Source organism: Hyla sarda, chromosome 1 (assembly GCF_029499605.1).
Source record: "Hyla sarda isolate aHylSar1 chromosome 1, aHylSar1.hap1, whole genome shotgun sequence".
Lineage (NCBI taxonomy): Eukaryota > Metazoa > Chordata > Amphibia > Anura > Hylidae > Hyla > Hyla sarda.
The window spans coordinates 268,106,366-268,129,062 of NC_079189.1; the positions used below are offsets into that span (position 1 = coordinate 268,106,366).

The 22,697-nt window shown below is 42.2% G+C and overlaps 1 protein-coding gene across 7 annotated transcripts in view; it reads right to left on the bottom strand.

Annotated features, from left to right (window-relative positions):
* Positions 1-19,669, bottom strand: part of SEMA6B (semaphorin 6B) — a 974,413-nt gene extending 954,744 nt beyond the window's left edge. For all 7 annotated transcript variants that reach the window (XM_056572065.1, XM_056572058.1, XM_056572042.1 and 4 more), the window contains exon 1: positions 19,430-19,669. The gene's annotated coding sequence lies outside the window, so the exon portion shown is untranslated. The remainder of the gene's footprint in view (positions 1-19,429) is intronic.
* Positions 19,670-22,697: the final 3,028 nt, after the last annotated feature.

Sequence of the window (22,697 nt, forward strand, 5' to 3'; positions counted from 1 at the left end):
GGAAATTCTTTTCTTTTTGGAATTCTCTCTAATGACATCACGAGCACAGTGCTCTCTGTTGACGTTATTATAATAATAATAATAACACTTTATTTATTGTTGTCCTTAGTGGGATTTGAACCCAAGTCCCCAGCACTGCAAGGGAGCAGTGCTAACCACTGAGCCACCATGCTGCCCTTAACATACATCTGCTATGCATGGTTGCTAGAATGGACAGAGATGTCAGCAGAGAGCACTGTGCTCGTGATGTCATCAGTGTGCCAAAAAGAAAGGAATTTCCTCTGTAGCATTCAGCAGCTAATAAGTACTGGAAGGATTAAGATTTTTTAATAGAAGTAATTTACAAATATGTCTAACTTTCTGCCACCAGTTGATTTAAAAGAAAAAAGGTTTTCACCGGAGTACCCCTTTAATGTTTAGAAAGTGGCAGATCTTTGCATATGGCACTGAATATTGCAACCTAAAACAAGGTCATCTGACCTAGGGCCATTATGTAAGAAAAGACTGAGCACAAAATAGCATTTCACCATTGAGTCAAGTTTTATAATTTTGTAAATAACAGTGTGCATATTACAGGCATTTGAACATCATGAGCGGGCTCCCGCGATAGAACACGGGGCCAGGGCCAGGGACCGCGGTTAATACCGGACATCACTGATCATGGTGAAGCTCGGTATTAACCCTTCAAACGCGGCGATCAAAGTTGATCGCCGCGTCTAAAGTGAAAGTAAACTTTGCCGGTTAACTTAGTGAAGCTGTTCGGGACCGCCGCGATGCAATTGCGGTGTCCCAAACAGCTTGCTGAACAGCTGGAGCGTCCCTACCTGCCTCCTCGCTGTCCGATCGCCGAATGACTGCTCCATGCCTGAGATCCAATAACAATAACAATGATTAATGCCCGGATGTTGCCAGGCAGTGATCTGTGTAGAAGATCAGTGTGTGCAGTGTTATAGCCCCTTATGGGAGCTATAACACCGCAAAAAAATAGTGTTAAAGGAGTAGTCCGGCGCGCACTTTTCCCATTTTATCCCGTCCGGGCTGCAAAATAAAAGAAAACAAACTTTCTCTTACCTGCCAACGAGCCCCCGGAGCTCCGGTACACTCCGGTACAGGTGTTCGGTCCCGGGGCTGTATTCTTCTTATTTCCTGTTAGCCCGGCACGTCACACGGAGCTTCAGCCTTTCACCTCCCAAGGCAGGACAACGCTGCAGCCAGTGATAGGCTGGAGCTCCGTGTGACGTGCCGGACTAACAGGAAGTAAGAAGAATACAGCTCGGGGACCGAACACCTGTACCGGAGCTCCGGGGGCTCGTTGTAAGGTAAGAGAAAGTTTGTTTTCTTTTATTTTGCAGCCTGGACGGGATAAAATGAGAAAAATGCGCGCCAGACTACTCCTTTAATAAAGATCATTTAACTCTTCCATAATAAAAGTCAGAATCTCCCCCCTTTTCCCAATAAAAAAATAAAACAGTGTAAATAAAAATAAACATGTGATATCGCTGCATGCATAAATGTCCAAACTATAAAAATATATCGGTAGTTAAACCGCACGGTCCATGGCGTACATGTAAAAAAAAATTCCTAAGTCCAAAATTGCGGATTTTTGGTCACTCTTTATACCATAAAATAAGTGAATAAAAAGCAATCAAAAAGTCTGATCAAAACGTCAGATCACGGCGCAAAAAATGAGCCCTCATACTTCCCCATATGCGGAAAAATGTAAAAGGGGTCAGAAGAGGACATTTCTAAACGTATACATTTTCCTGCATGTAGTAATGATTTTTCCAGAAGTACTGCAAAATCAAACCTATATAAGTAGGATATCACTTTAACTGTAAGGACCTACAGAATAAAGAGAAGGTGGAATTTTTACCGGAAAATGCACTGCGTAGAAATGGAAGCCCCCAAAAGTTACAAAATGGCATTTTTTCTTCAGTTTTGTCGCACAATTATTTTTTTTTGGGTTCGCTGTGGATTTTGGGGTAAAATGACTAATGTCACTGCAAAGTAGAATTGGTGGCGCAAATAATAAGCCATGATATGGATTTTTAGGTGCAAAATTGAAAGCGTTATGATTTTTAGAAGGTGATGAGGAAAAAATGAAAATACAAAAACGGAAAATACCCTGCGTCATTAAGGGGTTAATACAGTGGCTTATAGGCTTGCAGTGATTGACTTGCAGTGGCCATTAGAGATGAGCGAACTTCCAGTAATTCGATTCGTCACGAACTTCTCGGCTTAGCGGCGGTTGCTGACTTTAGCCTGCATAAATGAGTTCAGCTTTCAGCTGGAAAATGTGGATGCAGTACAGATACAGCCCACTGGAGCCACTGAAAGCTGTACTCATTTATGCAGGCTAAAGTCAGCAACTCCCGAGCCAAGAAGTTTGGGATGAATCGAATTACTGGAAGTTTGCTCATCTCTAGTGGCCATATTGAATATGCAAATGAACCAGCTATAATAAACATGGTACAGGAGATAGCCCTGGAAATGTATGAAAAATTGTGAATGATTCTAACAAATGGTTTCAGGGTAGATGATGTTTATAGAATATTGTGCAATACAACATGGTGGACATACAATGTGATCAATAGACTTGTAATGAACAAATAATAAACATGATAACAGTGTAACCATATACAACAATTTATAATCTGTATCTGTAGCAGCTGCAGGAATGCAGAGGTTCGTATATTGTGCAAAATGTTGGCAAACAAACCAAGATGGCTGCCTGACCATATGACCTATGACTTTAGGTTACAGCAGAATATACATAGCTCAGGGCTCTACGTTTGGGCAAAATGTTATGAGTTTTAATGTAATATTGAGGTAATTGCAGGCATATGAAAAGCCTCATAGAAATAATATAAATTTTTCTTGATATTTACAAAATGTAACCCCTTGCCACAAAACGTCATTTATAAATGGCACTGCGGCATGGCAGGGTTATGAAGCAAGCTCAGAAGCTGAGCTCGCATAATACCCGCATGTGGCTAATGCTAGTGTAGTGAAGAATTGTGAGTCTTGAAGCATTCTGTGTCCTGAACAGCTGATGAAAGTGCTGAGTCACTGTGCTGAGTGCTGAGACACTGTGATTGGTTGATGGTGGGGGAGTGTGCAGTGTGCAGCCTGTTACAGCCTGGACACGGATTTCTTCAAACCCTACAGTGTAATCTACTCAGCTTTTCCATATTTCAAGCCCTACACAAACCCTACACACCAAACCCTACAGTCTAATCTACTCAACTTTTCCATATTTCAAACCCTACACTCCTATGTATTGAGCCTAGACACAGATTTCTTCAAACACCACACTCTAATCTACTCAGCTTTTCCAGATTTCTGCAAACCCTTCACTTTAATCTACTCAGCTTTCCAAGATTTCTGCAAACCCTACACTATAATCTACTCAGCTTTTCCAGATTTCTGCTAATCCTACACTCGTACTCAGCTTTTCCAGATTTCTGCAAACCCTACACTCTAATCTACTCAGCTTTCCAAGATTTCTGCAAACCCTACACTCTCCTGTACTCAGCTTTTCTGGATTTCTGCAAACCCCACACTCTAATCTACTCAGCTTTTCCAGATTTATGCAAATCCTACACTCATGTACTCAGCTTTTCCAGATTTCTACAAATCCTACACTCTCATGAACTCAGCTTTTCCTGATTTCTGCAAACCCTTCACTATAATCTACTCAGCTTTTCCGGATTTCTGCACATCCTACACTCTAATCTACTCAGCTTTTCCCAATCTCTATGCTCGCTCTGGCAGCTGTCTGGGGAACATTTCTTTTCAGCATTTTCTTGCATGAAAATGTACTGTGTAAAATCCACATGATTTAGCTGCCATGTGTGGCCATACCCTTAGGGTAGTGGTTTCTAAATTGTTGACCTCCAGCTGTTGCAAAACTATAACTCCCATCATATCCAGACAGCCGTTTGCTGTCTGGGAATGCTGGGAGTCGTATTTTTTCAACATCTGGAGATCAACAGTTTTCAGATCACTGCACATAGCTCTCTAATCTGTGGCCATCCACATCTTGCAAAACTACAATTCCCAGCATGCTCAGACAGCCGTTTGCTGTCTGGACATGCTGGGAGTTGTAGTTTTGCAACAACTGGATGTTTGCGCGTGGTTGAACGTGAAAGTGAAAATTTTCATTTTTAACTATAAAATGCTGGTGTTACCCCAGATTTTCACATAGGTTAACCCCTTAAGGACCCTTGACGAACGCGTACGTCATGACACCCTGCTACTTAAGGACCCATGATGTCGATCGCAAGTGAATTCACTCTTGCGATTTGCGCGATTACGGGTCATTACGGGTCTATGGTGACCCGGAATATAAGGGGGATCGCGGTTGTCCAAGACAATGGCAATCCCCCTGAAGGGATAGGAATGAGGTGGCAGGGGTACCCCCCTCCTCCTATCCCTTCTATTGGTCGTATAAATGTGCAGATTGGGGGCGAGGGGGTTTGATTTCGGTTTCCCCGTTCTGCCCACCCACAATAGGCGGGGCAGGACGGGGAAACCGATAGGGACCGGTGCTGAAGGTCACTTACCGATCTGCGGAGGCTGCGGGCGACGGTGATCGGCAGGGTGCGATGCCGTGAGGCTGGCCCCCTTGATCTTACGGAAGCCGATGAGTTGCCTAGCAACATCTGGAGGGCTACAGTTTGAGACCACTATACAGTGGTCAGTAAACTGTAGCCCTCCAGATGTTGCAAAACTACAACTACCAGCATGCCCAGACCTACAATTTAGAAACCACTGAACAGTGATCTATAAACTGTAGTCCTCCAGATCACCGCCTCCCATGTCACTCCCCTCATCACTACTTGTCTGCCTAGCAGGGGAAGCGGCAGATGTCTCCTCCCCTTCTTGGCTGGGCAGTAGCTGTTGACTGTCCTCTTTTACATCGTCCTCACCGAATAGTGGAGCTGAACCCACAGCATAAGATACTTCTTTAGGGGAGGGAACAGCATAGGACAGAGGCAATGGGAGGACAGGGACTGCTCCCGGGCCATGAAAAACTGAGGGTTATGTCTGAGGAACCCACCGACTGTCGACTGGGGGTAACAGATGTCACTTGTGAAGTGGATGACCGTGTTAACCAATCAATGACGGCAGATGGGTTGCTGGTCGAGACACTACCGTTAACTGATACCGCGAGCTCAGGCCTCTCGCTGCAACTCCTGCTGCCACTCACCCCTACTCTGCTGCGACCTCTGCCTGATGAATTTTGGCCTCTGCCGTTCTTCTTTGCAAGTCTTGGCACTTCTCTGCCTGACATACTTAGTGCGTATATGAAGGGAGTACAATACGCTTCACTACGCTTAAAAAAGTATTTGTCTAGAACAGCAGCAGGTGTGTACTTTTGACTGTACTTTCACAGTATCTAGGCCCTTGACAGATTAACAGGTACAAAATAGTACACTACGTAGATGTACCTATGTGGTATGCACTTAGGAGGGCAGATAAATGCGCTACAGTACGCTTAAAAAAATGAATTTTAGTAAAAGACCAGCCGGTGATTACTTTTGCCTGGACTTTCACAGTATCTAGGCCCTTAACAGATTACCAGATACAAAATAGTACACTACTTAGATGTACGTATGTGGTATGCACTTATGAGGGCAGAAAAATGTGGTACAACATGCTTAAAAAAATGTATTTTAGTAAAACACCAACCGGTGATTACTTTTGCCTGGACTTTCACAGTATCTAGGCCAGGGGTCCTTAAACTACGGCCCAAGGGCCACATGCAGCCCGCCAAGGACATTTATCTGGCCCGCCGCTGCCTGGGACATCCCTGTGTCCCGAAAGATGTTTTCGGGACACAGGGATGCGCTCTTGGAGGCCCCGCATTCACTTTAAAAACGCAGGGACCGCTGGGAAGGTGGCGCACGCAGGGACGTCACTGACGTGCGCTGGCCAGCTAGGTAAGTGTTACCAGCGGCACATCAGCTTCGGTGCTCCGACCACCGATACTTCTGTCCCGGGACTTACTGCTATGTCCGGACCGGAGGAGAGGTGCTCGGAACACTAAAGTGGGGCAGAACACAGGCATACAGCCTCCAGCCATACACTGTATGGCTGGAGGCTGTATTTCTGTGGGGGAACATACTGCACCTAATGTGGGGAGCTATACTGCACCTAATTTGGGGGATCTATACTGCACCTAATTTGGGGGATCTATACTGCACCTAATGTGGGGGATGTCGTGCGGTAATAACTCAATTATGAATTATGGTCATAAAATTTTTAATTATGAAAATTATTAAAAATATCAAAATTATGACCTGGTGAATTGTAGACAAAGCTAACCAATACTATTTCCTCAGATATCAACAAGTTCTTTTTATGATGGGATGACAGTAATGCTTAAAGATGTAGTTTTGCAATATACAATAATTATAAAGTATGCAGATTTATTGGTTATAAGATTATAAACATAAATGAGTAATAAACACAATGATATATGCAAATGAATATCAATTAGATATTAGTAAACAGTATAAGATTGTTAATTGACTACATAAAAGTAGAACAATACATGTGGGTAGTTAGAACTTGTTACAATAAACAAAAGCTCATTAGGTTAGAATATCATATAAGAAAAAGGTTACATAGTACTCTCTTCAGAGGATCCTCATGATATTAAGATGGGCAATATCTAATCAATAGACATCAATATGGAATGCTAAATTCACTCCCCGCCCCCTTCTAACCACTAAAAATCACATGACTACAAGAATGGGGAAATAATTTAATAATACAAATATGGAAGAAATATGATATTCTTCCCCCCATTCTGGACTATTTTCTATACATAACTTTGGTAAGACATTAAGACAATTAACAGAGATATATGATCTTGCTCATATATTTTAGGAGGAAGAACTTTAAACAAGTTTCCTGTGTGGGAAATATATTGATAACACTTAGCTTGGCGAGTAGGAATTCTATCAATATCTAAGCAATTATTTAATGCTTTGATAGATTATGAGTCTTGATTCTTCTGCAGGTAGGTAGTCCCACAATATCCTAAAACTATGATCTCAATATCGAGATAATTAATTATTTTCTTCAATTAATTTAGTCGCCAATCTAAGTGGTATAATTCAATCCACATTATCCCAATTAGTCTTAATTAAATGGAATACCATTTTTTGTGTCTTATACCAAAACTTTGTAAGAATCTTACTTCTGCTCTGAGGAACACTGAACGGTCCATCTCATCGTCAGGGACAGCCATTGGGTCGGTACCATGTAATCAGTCCGGCATCTGGGATCTCACATGTATTCCATGGCATCCATCTGGTGGACCTCTTCCCTTTGTCTTTGTGTTCTCAGTTAGAGCAGTTCAGACTTCAGCATCAGCTTTCAGTATCAGCTCTCAGTCTAGTTCTCACTCCTAACATCTGGTTTACCAGACTTTTTAATTAGTTAGACACACCCTCCTAAATTGGAATTCCCCAATGAATGTAGGTTGGGCGTGTACATATGGTAATGACTATGACATCACTATACTACCCAGAATGCATTAAGCATATCACCCATAATGCCTTTCCTGTGGTGTAATGTCACCTATCCATCCACTAGGGGGTTGCTATTGCATAAGCAATTAGCATCATTACCATTAAGGGTTAACTGTCAATAATTGGTCTTAAACCACATTCCACACTTTGACGAATGGACCAATAATTAACGAACAGGGATTACTTTTTGACACCTTTAAGTAATCATACCCTGGATTCTCACAGACATTGAGTCTCGAATTAGACATCCTGAATTTATTGAAGAAAGATAAGAATCGTGGCGGTCTCTAACACATAATGTTTATGTCCAGTCAAATGGGTAATTAACTGTTAAACAGAATAACATTCACAAAGTCTTAGGAATATTTCTCCAGGTCTTAGGAATATAGAGCATGTAGCAATGTTTCCTATGAGATACATATATAAGATAATAGATATATACTGATGTCCTTTACAATACTAACAGTATATGACAATATCATATGTCATACGGATTACCTTATATATAGAAAGAATTTATGTTCATTCGGATGAGATATAGTTATTTCACAGTTTATCTCACCCCTTTTTTCTCCATTCACCCCCCTTTTCCTTGGTAGTAATGTCTAGAGAGTGTAACCAGACCCCCTATCAGTCTATTGTCTAAACACCATAAATAAACAGAAGATACAAGGAGCATTGTATCCACAGACTGGCATTTAGATGCAGAGAAGATGAAACTTCAAAAATTTGGCCTAATTTGATTATACACAAAATGGCCGACATCATGCTATTATGTTATGAAACATATTAAAACATAGTGATTAATTTTTGGGGTGTAATTAGCTGTAATAAGCATGACAGGGAACATTATACTGCACCTAATGTGGGTGACCATTATACTGCACCTAATGTGGGAGAACTATACTGCACCTAATGTGGGGGAACTATACTGCTCCTAATGTGGGGGAGCTATACTGCACCTAATGTGGGGGAGCTGTACTGCACCTAATGTGGGGGAACTGTACTGCACCTAATGTGGGGGAACTGTACTGCACCTAATGTGGGGGAATTGTACTGCACCTAATGTGGGGGAATTGTACTGCACCTAATGTGGGGGAACTGTACTGCACCTAATGTGGGAGAACTATATTGCACCTAATATGGGGGAACTATATTGCCCCTAATGTGGGGGAACTATATTGCACCTAATGTGGGGGAACTATATTGCACCTAATGTGGGGGAACTGTACTGCACCTAATCTGGGGGAACTGTACTGCCAACCCTAATGTGGGGGATCTATACTGCCAAACTAATGTGGGGGGAACTTTGCTGCGTACTTAAAGTGGTAACTAATAAGATATATAAGTGTGCATAGGAATTTGTTCATGTTTTGTTATCTATAGTCTGAGGGATCGTGAACTGGCCCTGTTTAAAAAGTTTGAGGACCCCTGATCTAGGCCCTTGACAGATTAACAGATACAAAATAGTACACTACTTAGATGTATGTATGTGGTATGCACTTATGAGGGCAGAAAAATGTGGTACAGCGTGCTTAAAAAAATGTATTTTAGTAAAACACCAGCCGGTGATTACTTTTACCTGGACTTACACAGTATCTAGGCCCTTGACAGATTAACAGATACAAAATAATACACTACTTAGATGTATGTATGTGGTATGCACTTATGAGGGCAGAAAAATGCGCTACTGTACGCTTAAAAATTATTTAAGTAAAACACCAGCCGGTGATTACTTTTGGCTCTCCTTTCACTGTATGTAGGCCCTTGACAGATTAACAGGTACAAAATAGTACACTATATAGATGTACGTATGTGGTATGCACTTATGAGGGAAGAAAAATGCGCTATAGTACGCTTAAAAAAACGTATTGGAGTAAAACACCTGCCGGTGATTACTTTTGCTGTCCTTTCACAGTATGTAGGCCCTTGACAGATTAACAGGTACAAAATAATACACCACTTAGATGTAGGTATGTGGTATTCACTTATGAGGGCAGAAAAATGCGCTACAGTACGCTTAAAAAAATATAATGGCCCACTACACCAGCAGTACACAAAAATGCTGCAGCTCACATCACTGTGTACTAAACCCAAAATTGCAAAAATACTCTCTCTCAAATACTATTAGGAATGGACTACTGGGCATGGATTCTACTGTCTACAGACTAGTATACCCATATGGTAGACATGTACAATTCGTTTCGGCACGAATGTGTAATTTACCAAATTTTACTGTTTCCGCGCATTCGGACCAATCCGTATGCACGAAAACATATTTTGAACATTCCCGAATAGCCACGATAATACGAATAGCAACATAACGAATGCATTCGTTATTTACTGAATGCATGCGGTAAATAACGAATGCATTCGTTAGCCGTAAACGAACGTAAATAATTCATTCTAATAAAAATAAAATAATAAAAAAAATATACATTTTAAATGTATCTTTTTTATTATGAAATGTTTATTAATTTTTAAACAGGGATCAATTCATGTGAGCGGGTAAAGCACTAAAAATGTAGCCGACAATAATAAAAATGTAGTGTGTGCGTGTTTTTCAAATTTTTTTTTTTTTAAATTTTTTAGGTAGTACTACTACTCCCAGCATGGAACACACTGTTCCATAATGGGAGTAGTAGTTACCTGTACTAATTGACAGATCGCCGGGGTCCCTTGCGATCCTCTTGTATAATGTATAGATGCAGTGGCCGCTCTTCTATGGTCCCCTGCACTGACGTATTTAATATACACCTATTCATATTTTCCGCAGAGCTATGATTGGTCAGATGGTTCAAGCCAATCACAGCTCTTTGTGAGAAATAGGAATATGTGTATATATACGGCCGTGCAGGGGACCATAGGAGAGTGGCCGCCGCATCCATACATTATACAGGAGCATCACAGCAGGTGTCAGGAGTGATACCCGCAGTGATCTTTCCTTAACTACAAGTACTACTACTCCCAACATGGAGTACACTCTGCTCCATTCTGGGAGCTGTAGTACCTGCATTAATAGACAGATTGCATCATGTGTCAGAAGTTATACTCACTGCGATATGTCTATTAATGCAGGTACTACAGCTCCCAGCATGGAGCAGAGTGTACTCCATGTTGGGAGTAGTAGTACCTGCAGTAAGGGACAGATCACAGCGGATGTCACTCCTCCTGTTGTGATTGTCGGGATCAGCTGTTCTCAAGGCTACAGAGCCGGGATAACAGCTGACGCTGAGCCGTAGGTATACATCGTACATCTACTGCCCAGCAAGAACTTACAGTGAGCCTGCAATGTGTATACAGTATACACATTGCTGGCTCACTTAACCCCTTGCTGAGCTGTGCGCTATGCGCAAGCCCAGCAAGGAAAGAGTTAACCTACACTGCTGGACAGTGTAGGTTAACCCTTTGGGCGGTATACACTATATACAGCTATCTATAGATAGCTGTATATAGTGTATACAGAAGACGAAGTCCGCTTACTTCCCTCGAGTGCCGGGCAGGTCCGTGTAGCTCCGTCCCCAAGTGATGATGTAATTAGGGGGCAGAGCTACAGATGGGATTCAGGCTAGTCTGAAGCTCTGTTCACATTGTCCGTTTTGGATAATGGGAACAGACCCTTCTGCCAGTGTCTACCCAGACAGGGAGACTACAGCTGTTGCTAAACTACAACTCCCAGCATGCCCATACTGCCAAAGGCTGTCTGGGCATGCTGGGAGTTGTAGTTTTGCACCAATTGGTCGCTCCCTGTTTGGGTAGACATTGCATCATGGGTGCTCTCCCCAGCGGACAGCGCCAAAAATGTCATAACCAATTTTTTTAAATTTTTTTCCTCTCGTTTCAGATCCGTGTATGCAGAGGATTACGGCGGATTCGATGGATTACAGCGGATATTTTTTTTTTCTTTTAATAAAATGGTTAACGAGGGCTGTGGGGGAGTGTTTTTTAAAATAAAATCATGTTTCCAATGTGTTGTGTTTTTTTAAAATTGGATTTTCAGGCTTAGTAGTGGAAGCCGGTCTTATTGACGGAATCAATTACTAAGCCAGGGCTTAGCGCTAGCCCCAAAAACAGCTAGTGTTAACCTCCAATTATTACCCCGGTACCCACCACCACAGGGGTGCCGGGAAGAGCCAGTACCAACAGGCCAGGAGCATCAAAAATGGCTTTGTTTAGGCTGGGGAGGGCCAGTAACAATGGTCCTCGCCCACCTCGCCCACCCTGGTAACGTCAGGCTGTTGCTGTTTGGTTGGTATTGTGCTGCGAATGAAAATACGGGGAACCCTATGCGGGTTTTTTATTTATTTATTTAAATAAAAAATAAACAAAAACATATAGGGTCCCCCTGTGGAGGTGGGTACCGGGGTAATAATTGGAGGCTAGCGCTAAGCCCTGGCTTCCTAATGGATTCCGTCAATAAGACCGGCTTTCACTACTAAGCCTGAAAATTCAATTTAAAAAAAACACAACACATTGGAAAAATTATTTTATTTAAAAAAATACTCCCCCACAGCCCTCATTAACCATTTTATTAAAAAAAAAAATGAATCCACCGTAATCCATAGAATCCGCCGTAATCCTCTGCATACACGGATCTGAAACGAGAAGAAAAAAAACACAAAAAATTGGTTATGACATTTTTGGCGCTGTTCGCTGGGGAGAGCACCCATGATACAATGTTTACCCAAACAGGGAGCCACCAATTGGTGCAAAACTACAACTCCCAGCATGCCCAGACAACCTTTGGCTGTCTGGGAATGCTGGGAGTTGTAGTTTAGCAACAGCTGGAGTCTCCCTGTCCGGGTAGACACTGGCAGAAGGGTCTGTTCCCATTATCCAAAACGGACAATGTGAACAGAGCTTCAGACTAGCCTGAATCCCGTCTGTAGCTCCACCCCTAATGACGTCATCTCTAGGGGCGGAGCTATACGGACCTGCCCAGGACTCGAGGGAAGTAAGCGGACTTCGTCTTCTGTATACACTATATACAGCTATCTATAGATATAGTGTATACCGCCCAAAGGGTTAACGTACACTGTCCAGCAGTGTAGGTTAACTCTTTCCTTGCTGGGCTTGCGCATAGCGCACAGCTCAGCAAGGGGTTAAGTGAGCCAGCAATGTGTATACTGTATACACATTGCAGGCTCACTGTAAGTTCTTGCTGGGCAGTAGATGTACGATGTATACCTACGGCTCAGCGTCAGCTGTTATCCCGGCTCTGTAGCCTTGAGAACAGCTGATCCCGACAATCACAACAGGAGGAGTGACATCCGCTGTGATCTGTCCCTTACTGCAGGTACTACTACTCCCAACATGGAGTACACTGTGCTCCATGCTGGGAGCTGTAGTACCTGCATTAATAGACATATCACAGCGAGTGTAACTTCTGACACCCGCTGCGATCTGTCTATTAATGCAGGTACTACAGCTCCCAGCATGTAGCAGAGTGTACTCCATGTTGGGAGTAGTAGTACTTGTAGTTAAGGAAAGATCACTGCAGGTATCACTCCTGACACCCGCTGTTATCCTCCTGTATAATGTATGGATGTGGCGGCCGCTCTCCTATGGTCCCCTGCACGGTCGTATATATGCACATATTCCTATTTCTCACAGAGATTGGCTGGAACCATCTGGCCAATCACAGCTCTGCGGGAAATATGAATATGTGTATATATACGGCCGCCGCATCTATGCATTATACAAGAGGATCGCAAGGGACCCCGGCGATCTGTCAATTAGTACAGGTACTACTACTCCCATCATGAAACAGTGTGCTCCATGCTGGGAGTAGTAGTACTACCTAAAAAATTAAAAAAAAAAAAAAAGGAAAAAACAAGCACACACTACATTTTTAGTGCTTTACCCGCTCACATAAATTGATCCCTGTTTAAAAATTTATAAACATTTCATAATAAAAAAAGATACATTTCGTTAGATACAATTTTTTCCATCACTACTGTATCTTTTTTATTTTTATTTTTTATGGTACCCTACGAAATTTTAATAAAAAAGGTATCTCCATAATTTTTTAGGATCGCTAAAGTCCAAAAAAGAATAAAAAGATTTATTCTATATCAAATGTATATCAAATGTATCCGAAAGAAAATAAAAACCCAAATACCGAATGTATCCGAAAAATCAAACCGAACACCCGAATACCGAATGTATCCGAAAAATAAAACCGAAAATATTACCGAACCCAAAATTTTATCCAAAACGAAAAAACAAAACAAAACTAAAATTTTTCTTGTGCACAAGTCTACCATATGGTACTACACAAAAACAATTGAAGCCATTTAAAGGAGAATAAAAAATATGCTTTATTTAATAATACATCAGTACATAAAACATGGAGGACTTCCATCCAGATGGAGAACAGAACAGCAGAATAAGAGCTAGTGAAACATAATATGCACAAACATTATAAAGAAAAGTAGCAGAGCTGAAATAAAGTTGTGTCCAAAAGGACTACAAGTCCACTTTTTATCCCTCACTTTGATAAAACTTAACTAAGTGATTAAACAATAATGTGAATAAACAGAGCTATAGGTGATTTTAAAAAAAACAGCATTTTAAGCACCACATGTATTAATGTAACTTGTAGTCCCTAGGGAACAACTGGAATTATGAGATCTACTCAGCACTTCTGCAGAAGTGTTCAGTTTGTGGGTGCTATTATGAAATTTAATATACTCTCACACTGTCCCTCCTAACATGTTTCGCCACCAAAGTGACGTCTTCAGAGGTTAGGGGACAATGGCCAAAAGTATTTTAAATATCAGCATAGCGCCCACAATCGGCACATTCTGCAGATGTGCTGAGTAGATCTCATAATTCCAGTTGGTCCCTAGGGACAACAAGTTACATTAACCCCTTAAGGACCGGGGGGGTTTCCCGTTTTTGCATTTTCGTTTTTTGCTCCTTGCCTTTTTTAAATCATAACTCTTTCAATTTTGCGCCTAAAAATCCATATGATGGCTTATTTTTTGCGCCACCAATTCTACTTTGTAATGACTTTAGTCATTTTGCCCAAAAATCTATGGTGAAACGGAAAAAAAAATCATTGTGCGACAAAATAAAAAAAAAACGCCGTTTTGTAACTTTTGGGGGCTTCTGTTTCTACGTAGTAAATTTTTCGGTAAAAATTACACCTTATCTTTATTCTGTAGGTCCATACGATTAAAATGATACCCTACTTATATAGGTTTGATTTTGTCGGACTTCTGGAAAAAATCATAACTACATGCAGGAAAATTAATACGTTTAAAATTGTCATCTTCTGACCCCTATAACTTTTTTATTTTTCCGTGTATGGGGCGGTATGAGGGCTCATTTTTTGCGCCGTGATCTGAAGTTTTTAACGGTACCATTTTTGCATTGATAGGATTTATTGATCGTTTTTAAATGATATAAAGAGTGACCAAAAATGCACTATTTTGGACTTTGGAATTTTTTCGCGCGCACGCCATTGACCGAGCGGTTTAATTAATGATATATTTTTATAATTCGGACATTTCCGCACGCGGTGATACCATATATGTTTATTTTTATTTTTATTTACACTGTGTTTTTTTTTTTATTGGAAAAGGGGGGTGATTCAAACTTTTAATAGGGGACGAGTTAAATGATCTTTATTCACTTTTTTTTCACTTTTTTTTGCAGTGTTATAGCTCCCATAGGGACCTATAACACTGCACACACTGATCTTCATCATTGATCACTGGTTTCTCATAAGAAACCAGTGATCAACGATTCTGCCGCATGACTGCTCATGTCTGGATCTCAGGCACTGAGCAGTCATTCGGCGATCGGACAGCAAGGAGGCAGGTAGGGGCCCTCCCGCTGTCCTGTCAGCTGTTCGGGATGCCGCGATTAGCCGCGGCTATCCCGAACAGCCCGACTGAGCAAGCCGGCCACTTTCGGTTTTGCTTTTAGCCGCGTGGCTCAGCTCTGAGCGCACGGCTAAAGGGTTAATAGCGCGCGGCGCCGCGATCGGCGCTGCGCGCTATTAGAGGCGGTCCCGGCTTCACTATGACGCCGGGCCCACCGTGATATGACGCGGGGTTACTGTGTAACCCCGCGTTATATCAGGAGAGCAGGACCAAGGACGTACCTGTACGCCCTTGGTCCTTAAGGGGTTAATACATGTAGTGCTTAAAATGCTGTTTTTTTTTTTTTTAAATCACCTATTGCTCTGTTTATTCACATTATTGTTTAATCACTTATAACTAAAAGTTAAGTTTTATTAAAGTGAGGGATAAAAAGTGGACTTTTTGCTCAGTCCCTTTGGGCTGAGTTGAGGAAAATAAACAAACATATGTTTAGTCCACCCCTCACTAGGGTCATTGATAATTTTGAGTTATTCAAAAGGACTACAAAGCACAGCAAGTCCAAAGATACAAAGCATACTGGCTTTGTATCTTTGCACTTGCTGCGCTTTGTAGTCCTTTTGGACACAACTTTATTTCAGCTGTGCTACTTTTCTTTATAATGTTTGTGCGTATTATGGACCCATGTTATCTTGCTGTTCTGTCCTCCATCTGGGTGGAAGTCCTCCATGTTTTATGTACTGATGTTGTAATGGATGTATATGGGTATACTTATATATACCTAAAATGCCCATTTGGGATGGGGACTCTATGCTTTTCAGTTACTTGCTCACCCTCCCATCTGCTCTCTCCCCCACCATCGAACAGAGGAAGTTGCTGGCCAAGAAGACTTGAAGGCCCCTGAAGTTCAACAAAGGACAATGCCCATCCCCCATTCTACTCTCTGATATTTGCTTTGGAAGAAGGCTTGAGGAAAAGTATACATTATATGATATGCTAGGACATCCCCCTAGTGAGGGTGGGAACTTATGCTAAGTACAGAGGTTATATAACCAAGTGGACGGTCTAATAAAGAACAGAAGCATTTGAAATCGACATGGCTTTGTTTGATTTACTTTGGTATACTTCGGTATATAAATTCTGTATACGGATTTGGCGGGGAGTAAGATTACAAGAGCAATGATAAAATCTACATAAATGTATTATTAAATAAAGCATATTTTGTATTATTCTTTAAATGGCTACAATTGTTTTTGTGTAGTACCACATGTTTATGGGAGCTTATTAGCATTTTCTGTCTGTAGTATTCTAGACTAGTATAACCAGCAGACCAGTTGTTGTGGAACAAAGACACAGATTTGACCTAAAAAAAATATTTATCCTTTCTCTGAAAACGTTTCTTCAGCTGAGGCAACACACAGCTCTCTGCCCCTCTCTGTAATACAATGCTGTACACAGTGACTGAGGGATTAATCGCTGCAGTAAAAAATTTATTTCTGTGCAAAAAACGCTGTGCTCTGTGTCCTACAGAAGGCTGAGGTGACGAACATGTGAAATGCTGCTGCAACAAGCTTTTCTGTGTAAGGGTAGTTTCACACCAGGTTTTGTACTTACGGTTCCCGTATACGGCTGGGAGGAGGGGGCGGGGCTTAATTGCAGCGCCCGCCCTCAGCCGTATAGGGGAACCATATTTAATGCATGTTTATGAGCCGACCGGAGTGAACAGCAGCCTCCGGTCGGCTGCGTTTTCGGCCATATGCGGTTTCCCGACCGTAGGCAAAAACGCGGTCGACCACGTTTTTGCCTGCTGTCGGGAAACCGCAGACGGCCGAAAACCCAGCTGTATACGGGAACCGTAAGTACAAAACGTGGTGTGAAACCACCCTAACACACACAGCGATGTCCGTCCTATCTCTCTGCAGTGTAATGAATGAAATGACTAGCCAGAAAATGGCTGCCGAATATATAGGGCTGTGACATCACAGGGGTGACTGGCTGCTGATAGGCTGCATCCTGCATGCGATTAAGTGTCATCCCGCCTACCTGCCTTCCCACCTTGCCTTCCCGCATTCCCAGTGTTCCTTGCCCCATGCACTGACATGTGAATCCGGCATTTTAGATTCCCTGAAGCCTGGACCACAGTAAATGGAGTTTAATGAAGCGATTCGTGCGATAGAATTGCGGCAATATTCGCATTTGTTGCAAATCAAATTTTTCATGAAATTCCTAACAAATTCGGCTTTGATTCGCTCATCTCTAATAATAAAGCACCCCCTGGCTTTATTTTTATTATTTGTTAGTTTGCTACCTTGATATTGCGCTGTATTTTCTGCTCAATCTCAGTCAGATTCACAGACTGGGAAGGATTGTTAGGCTTCATTCACCCTGCCGTTAGTGCACGGCAGTGTGACAGTTGCCGGGAGAGCCTGGCAGAATAGCGGGAGAAAAATTATTGCTTGAGCAGTCTTTTTCTCCCAACTATTCATAACGGCGCCCAGCTGCCCCCATAATAGTAAATGGGAGCCGCCAGGACCCATTGTTTGCCGTTGCTCCCCGTCATGAGAACGGCTGTTAAGGTCAGAGGGGTAAAAAAGAGACTCGAAGGGGAGTAACGGCAGAGTGTAAGGGGCTATACCCAGCAGACATGATATCATCTGAAGCCACACAGGGGAGAACTTCCTCCCTCACTCTGCTAAACACAGCCCATAGCAGTTCAGTGTGTGAGATGAGCTATGATTGGCTATGGTTGCACACACCCCCTCAGCATTTCCTGATTTTAGACTTCTTCCAGGCCAGCAGGAGTCCAAAGTCTGTGCAAAAGATGTGTTCTGGACAAGTAGGGAGACACCTAGTGGCAGCTTTTTTTAAACACAAATAATACATAGAAAACTTCGTTTTTTTTTTTTTTAAACAAAGTACATTAGAAAGATTTTTTATTTACCATAAGGAGTGCAATAGCAAAACATTTTTTAATGAGAGTGACCATTTAAAAAGAATCGCCTGCACTTCACCCACACTGTAACCCAGTATATTGGGTTAATAGCTATAACCCAGCTCCCCTGCCTCATCAATATTCTGGCCCCAGCCCACCATCTTCTGTGAAGTGAAAGCCAGGTGTAGTGGGGAGCAGAGTGCATATACTTTTTTTTTAACATATCTATATATTTTTTGCAAAAACTGATGCAACTGGACATCTAAATTGAAAACACATACAGTTTAAAACTCTATGCAGTTTATATTTATAGCACACGTTTGAATACAGTTTTGTCAGTTTTTAAGGCATACATTATGCAAAAAAAAAAAAAAAAACCTGTATGGCATAATCATGATGTGAATGTAGCCTAACACCGAACAGCATTGTTTTCCAACCAGTGTGCCTTCAGCTGTTGCAAAGCTACAATTCCCAGCATTCCCGGACAACCAAAGGGAAACATTGTATATCAATCCTCCCTTTCTTTAGCACTAGATTTGGCAGGAGCAGGAGGGAGCTGATTTTGTTTAGCAACATGGGTTTAATACACAGGGCTAGGTCTTCATTAAAACACTAGGCTGAACTAATACACTCTGAATTGTACTGGTCACCCAATCCTCTAAACCAGATCTAACACCCAATCTATCAGTAGTATTTATAAATATTAATACATATTGATGAAACCCTCTACCCACCCGCGGAAAAAAAAAAAAAAACAGGGTGATGCGCAGAACATTCAGCCAATGGAAGGTGAACGAAAATACCAGAAAGACACAAAACAATGGAGCAGATGCAACCAATACTACAAACATAGGTGACTGTCTATCTGTCCTTCCACATCTGCTCTTTGCATTCACGATCTATAAATACAGATCAATGTGATTAGATAATAAAACTGATATCCTATATGAAGCAACATCAAGACAACATCAAGACAGGTGTATCTCACACACACACACACACACACAAAATGACCACAAACACACATATACACACACACACACACAATGAATATTCGCAGCCACACCGCATGCGTCGCAAGCATTAGGCACGGTAATACATTGGAGCGTCTCACGTCACCGTACCTTTTGTCCTTGTTACATTTTGCGGGTCCCCATCTGTGCAGCAGAATGTCACCAGCAGATCTTTCTATCAGGTCCTGTCACACGCCGCGGCAGCTGCTGCTGCTGTGTGTAGGTGGGCGTCAGTTTCGCTCCCCCACTGTTCCTCGATGTATCTCTGTGTCTCCTGTGTATTCCAATGAAGATTAAAGTCTGGGTTTACACCAAATCCACGTATGCGTTTTCCTCCATCATCTCAGGGTTCCTCTATTCCCCCCTCTTTCCTCACCCATCTATGGATTCACTGTATATCCAAAACTGTCTCCTCCCATTTTTTCAGATCTAGTCTCTTCTGAATCCCTTACTTACAATAATGCTAGAAATGGCTGAATTGTCTGATTTTTGGCCCCATTTACACACATGCAGATTTTTCTCTTTCGGGAGCAACCTTAAAACAGCAAAATAAATCCTTAATACTCCTACAATTGAATTTTCCACTTGGATCTTTGACAACTGTCAATGGTCAGAAAATGGTTGGATTAGACATCTAGTGTTGTCATCCATATCAATTATTATTGCACTACAGCTTTAAAAATAATTATTATAATATGTAAATCCAGGTTGGGGAAGGGAAGGCAAACAAAGTAAGGTCAATTTAACGCGGCCAAAAGTGTGCAGAATGTCCATCCAGTAAACGCAGGCGAACATTCCACACATTTGCTTGTTTCTGCAGCTATAGGACCGCTCTAAGCAGAATCCACAGAAACTTTGAGCCAGTGATGTAACGTTTACCTCGACCTGTAGAGCGCATACGCAGCACTACACTGACAACATAGGCAGCGTTAGGATCATAGCACTAGCGTAGCCCTGCACAGGCGCAGTTGTCTGTACCGCGCAAGCAATTTTCTATGATTTGTAGAAAACTAAGAGCGCATGCGCAGATTTTCTCCTCTACGCAGTTAGCGTATGGAGGCTAGCGTACGTAGTTACAGTAGGTAGCATAGTGTAGAAGGCAGGGAGAGAGGGAAACCGGCGTAAGAATAATGTAGTTTAACATTAGTGTAGCGTAGCTTGCTAAAGGCTGTCCAGGCAGGATGGGAGTTGTAGTTTTAAACAGGTATAGAGTTAATCATAGTGTAGTGTTAGCGCAGTCTTAGTTTTAGAGTAGCATAGTGTTATCGCAGTTTTAGGTATTTAGCATAGTGTAGTGTTATCGCAGTCTTAGCTTTAGAGTAGTTAGCATAGTGTAGTGCTAGCACAGATTAAGCGTAGTTAGTGTGGTGTAGTGTTAGCGCAGTTTTAGCATAGAGTAGCATAGTGTTGGTGCAGTTTTAGCGTAGTTAGCGTGGCAAAGTCTTAGCGCAGTTTTAGAGCAGTTAGCATAGCGTAGTGTTAGCGCAGTTTTAGCGTAGTTAGCGTAGCATAGTGTTAGCATAGTTTTACATAGGTGTAGTGTAGTTAGCGTAGCGTAGTGTTAGCGTAGTTTACACAGGTGTAGCGTAGTGTTAATGTAGTATTACACAGGTGTAGCATAGTTAGCGTAGTGTAGTGTTACCGCAGTTTTAGCATACTTAGCGTAGCGTTAGCATAGTTTTACACAGGTGTAGTGTAGTTAGCGTAGCATAGTGTTAGCACAGTGTTACACAGGTGTAGTGTAGCTAACTTAGTTTTACAGGCAGATAAAGCGTAGTTTAGAGAGTGTAGCGTAAGGTGTAGCTTAGCTTAGTCATACAGTGAAGGGGCTACAACTCCCAGCATGCCCAGACAGCCAAAGACTGTTCAGGCAGGATGAGAGTTGTAGTTTTCCAAAAGTAGCAGAGGCCATTGTACTCTGCTGCGTTAATGTAGCAGAGGCGAGTACGTCCTTGTATGTTAAAGTAGCAGAGGCAATTGCGCTCTGCTATATTAATGTAGCAGAAGCCATTGCACTCTGCTACGTTAATGTAGCAGAGGCGAGTGCAACCTGAGCTGCGCTAGTGAGTTCATTAGAGGTATACAGCCATCTATATAAATGGCTCTCCAGGGGAAGTACCCCCAAAAATGTACTAACCAATTTTTTTGTGTTTTTCTTCCCTTCTCGTTTCAGATACGTGAATGGGGAGGACTACGTCGGATTCGGTGGACTACGACAATGACCTGCAATTTTTTTTCATAAAATGGTTAGCGAGGGCAGTGGGGGGAGTGTTTTTCCTATTAAAAATGTTTTAACTTGTGTGTGTGTGTTTTTTTTAAATTACTTTACAGGCTTAGTAGTGGAAGCCCTCTTATAGACGGAGTCCATTACTAATCCGGGGCTTAGCATTAACCCCAAAATCAGCTAGCGCTAGCCCCCAATTATTACCCTGGTACCCACTGACAAATATGGCGCTCTTGGGCCTAGGCAGTAACAGGCTGGCGCTATTTAGGTTGGGGAGGGCCAGTGACAATGGTCCTCACCCAACCTGGTAATGTTAGGCTGTTGCTCTTTGGTTGGTATCTGGCATAAAATGAAAAGACGGGGAACCACACACTTTGTTTTAAAAATAAAAATGAAATACATAAAAAAAAATGTGTGGTTTCCTCTCTTTTCATTTTCAGCCAGATACCAACCAAACAGCTTCAGCCTCACATTACCAGGGTGGGTGAGGACCATTGTTACTGGCCCTCCCCAGCCTAAATAACACCAGCCTGTTACTGCCTAGGCCCAAGAGCGCCATATAACCCCCACAGGGGCTCCGGGAATAGCCGATAGCAACAGGCCCAGAGCACCAAATATGGCGCTCTTGGGCCTAGGCAGTAACAGGCTGGTGTTATTTAGGCTGGGGAGGGCCAGTAACAATGGTCCTCACCCACCCTGGTAATGTGAGGCTGAAGCTGTTTGGTTGGTATCTGGCTGAAAATGAAAAGACAGGAAACCACACATTTTTTTTTATGTATTTCATTTTTATTTTTAAAACAAAGTGTGTGGTTCCCCGTCTTTTCATTTTATGCCAGATACCAACCAAAGAGCAACAGCCTAACATTACCAGGTTGGGTGAGGACCATTGTCACTGGCCCTCCCCAACCTAAATAACGCCAGCCTGTTACTGCCTAGGCCCAAGAGCGCCATATTTGTCAGTGGGTACCAGGGTAATAATTGGGGGCTAGCGCTAGCTGATTTTGGGGCTAACACTAAGCCCCGGCTTAGTAAGGGACTCCGTCTATAAGACGACCTCCACTACTAAGCCTGTAAAGTAATTTAAAAAAACACACACAAGTTAAGTTAAGCACTCTTTAACGATTGTATTAAAACAAAACAAAAAGAAATGCAGGT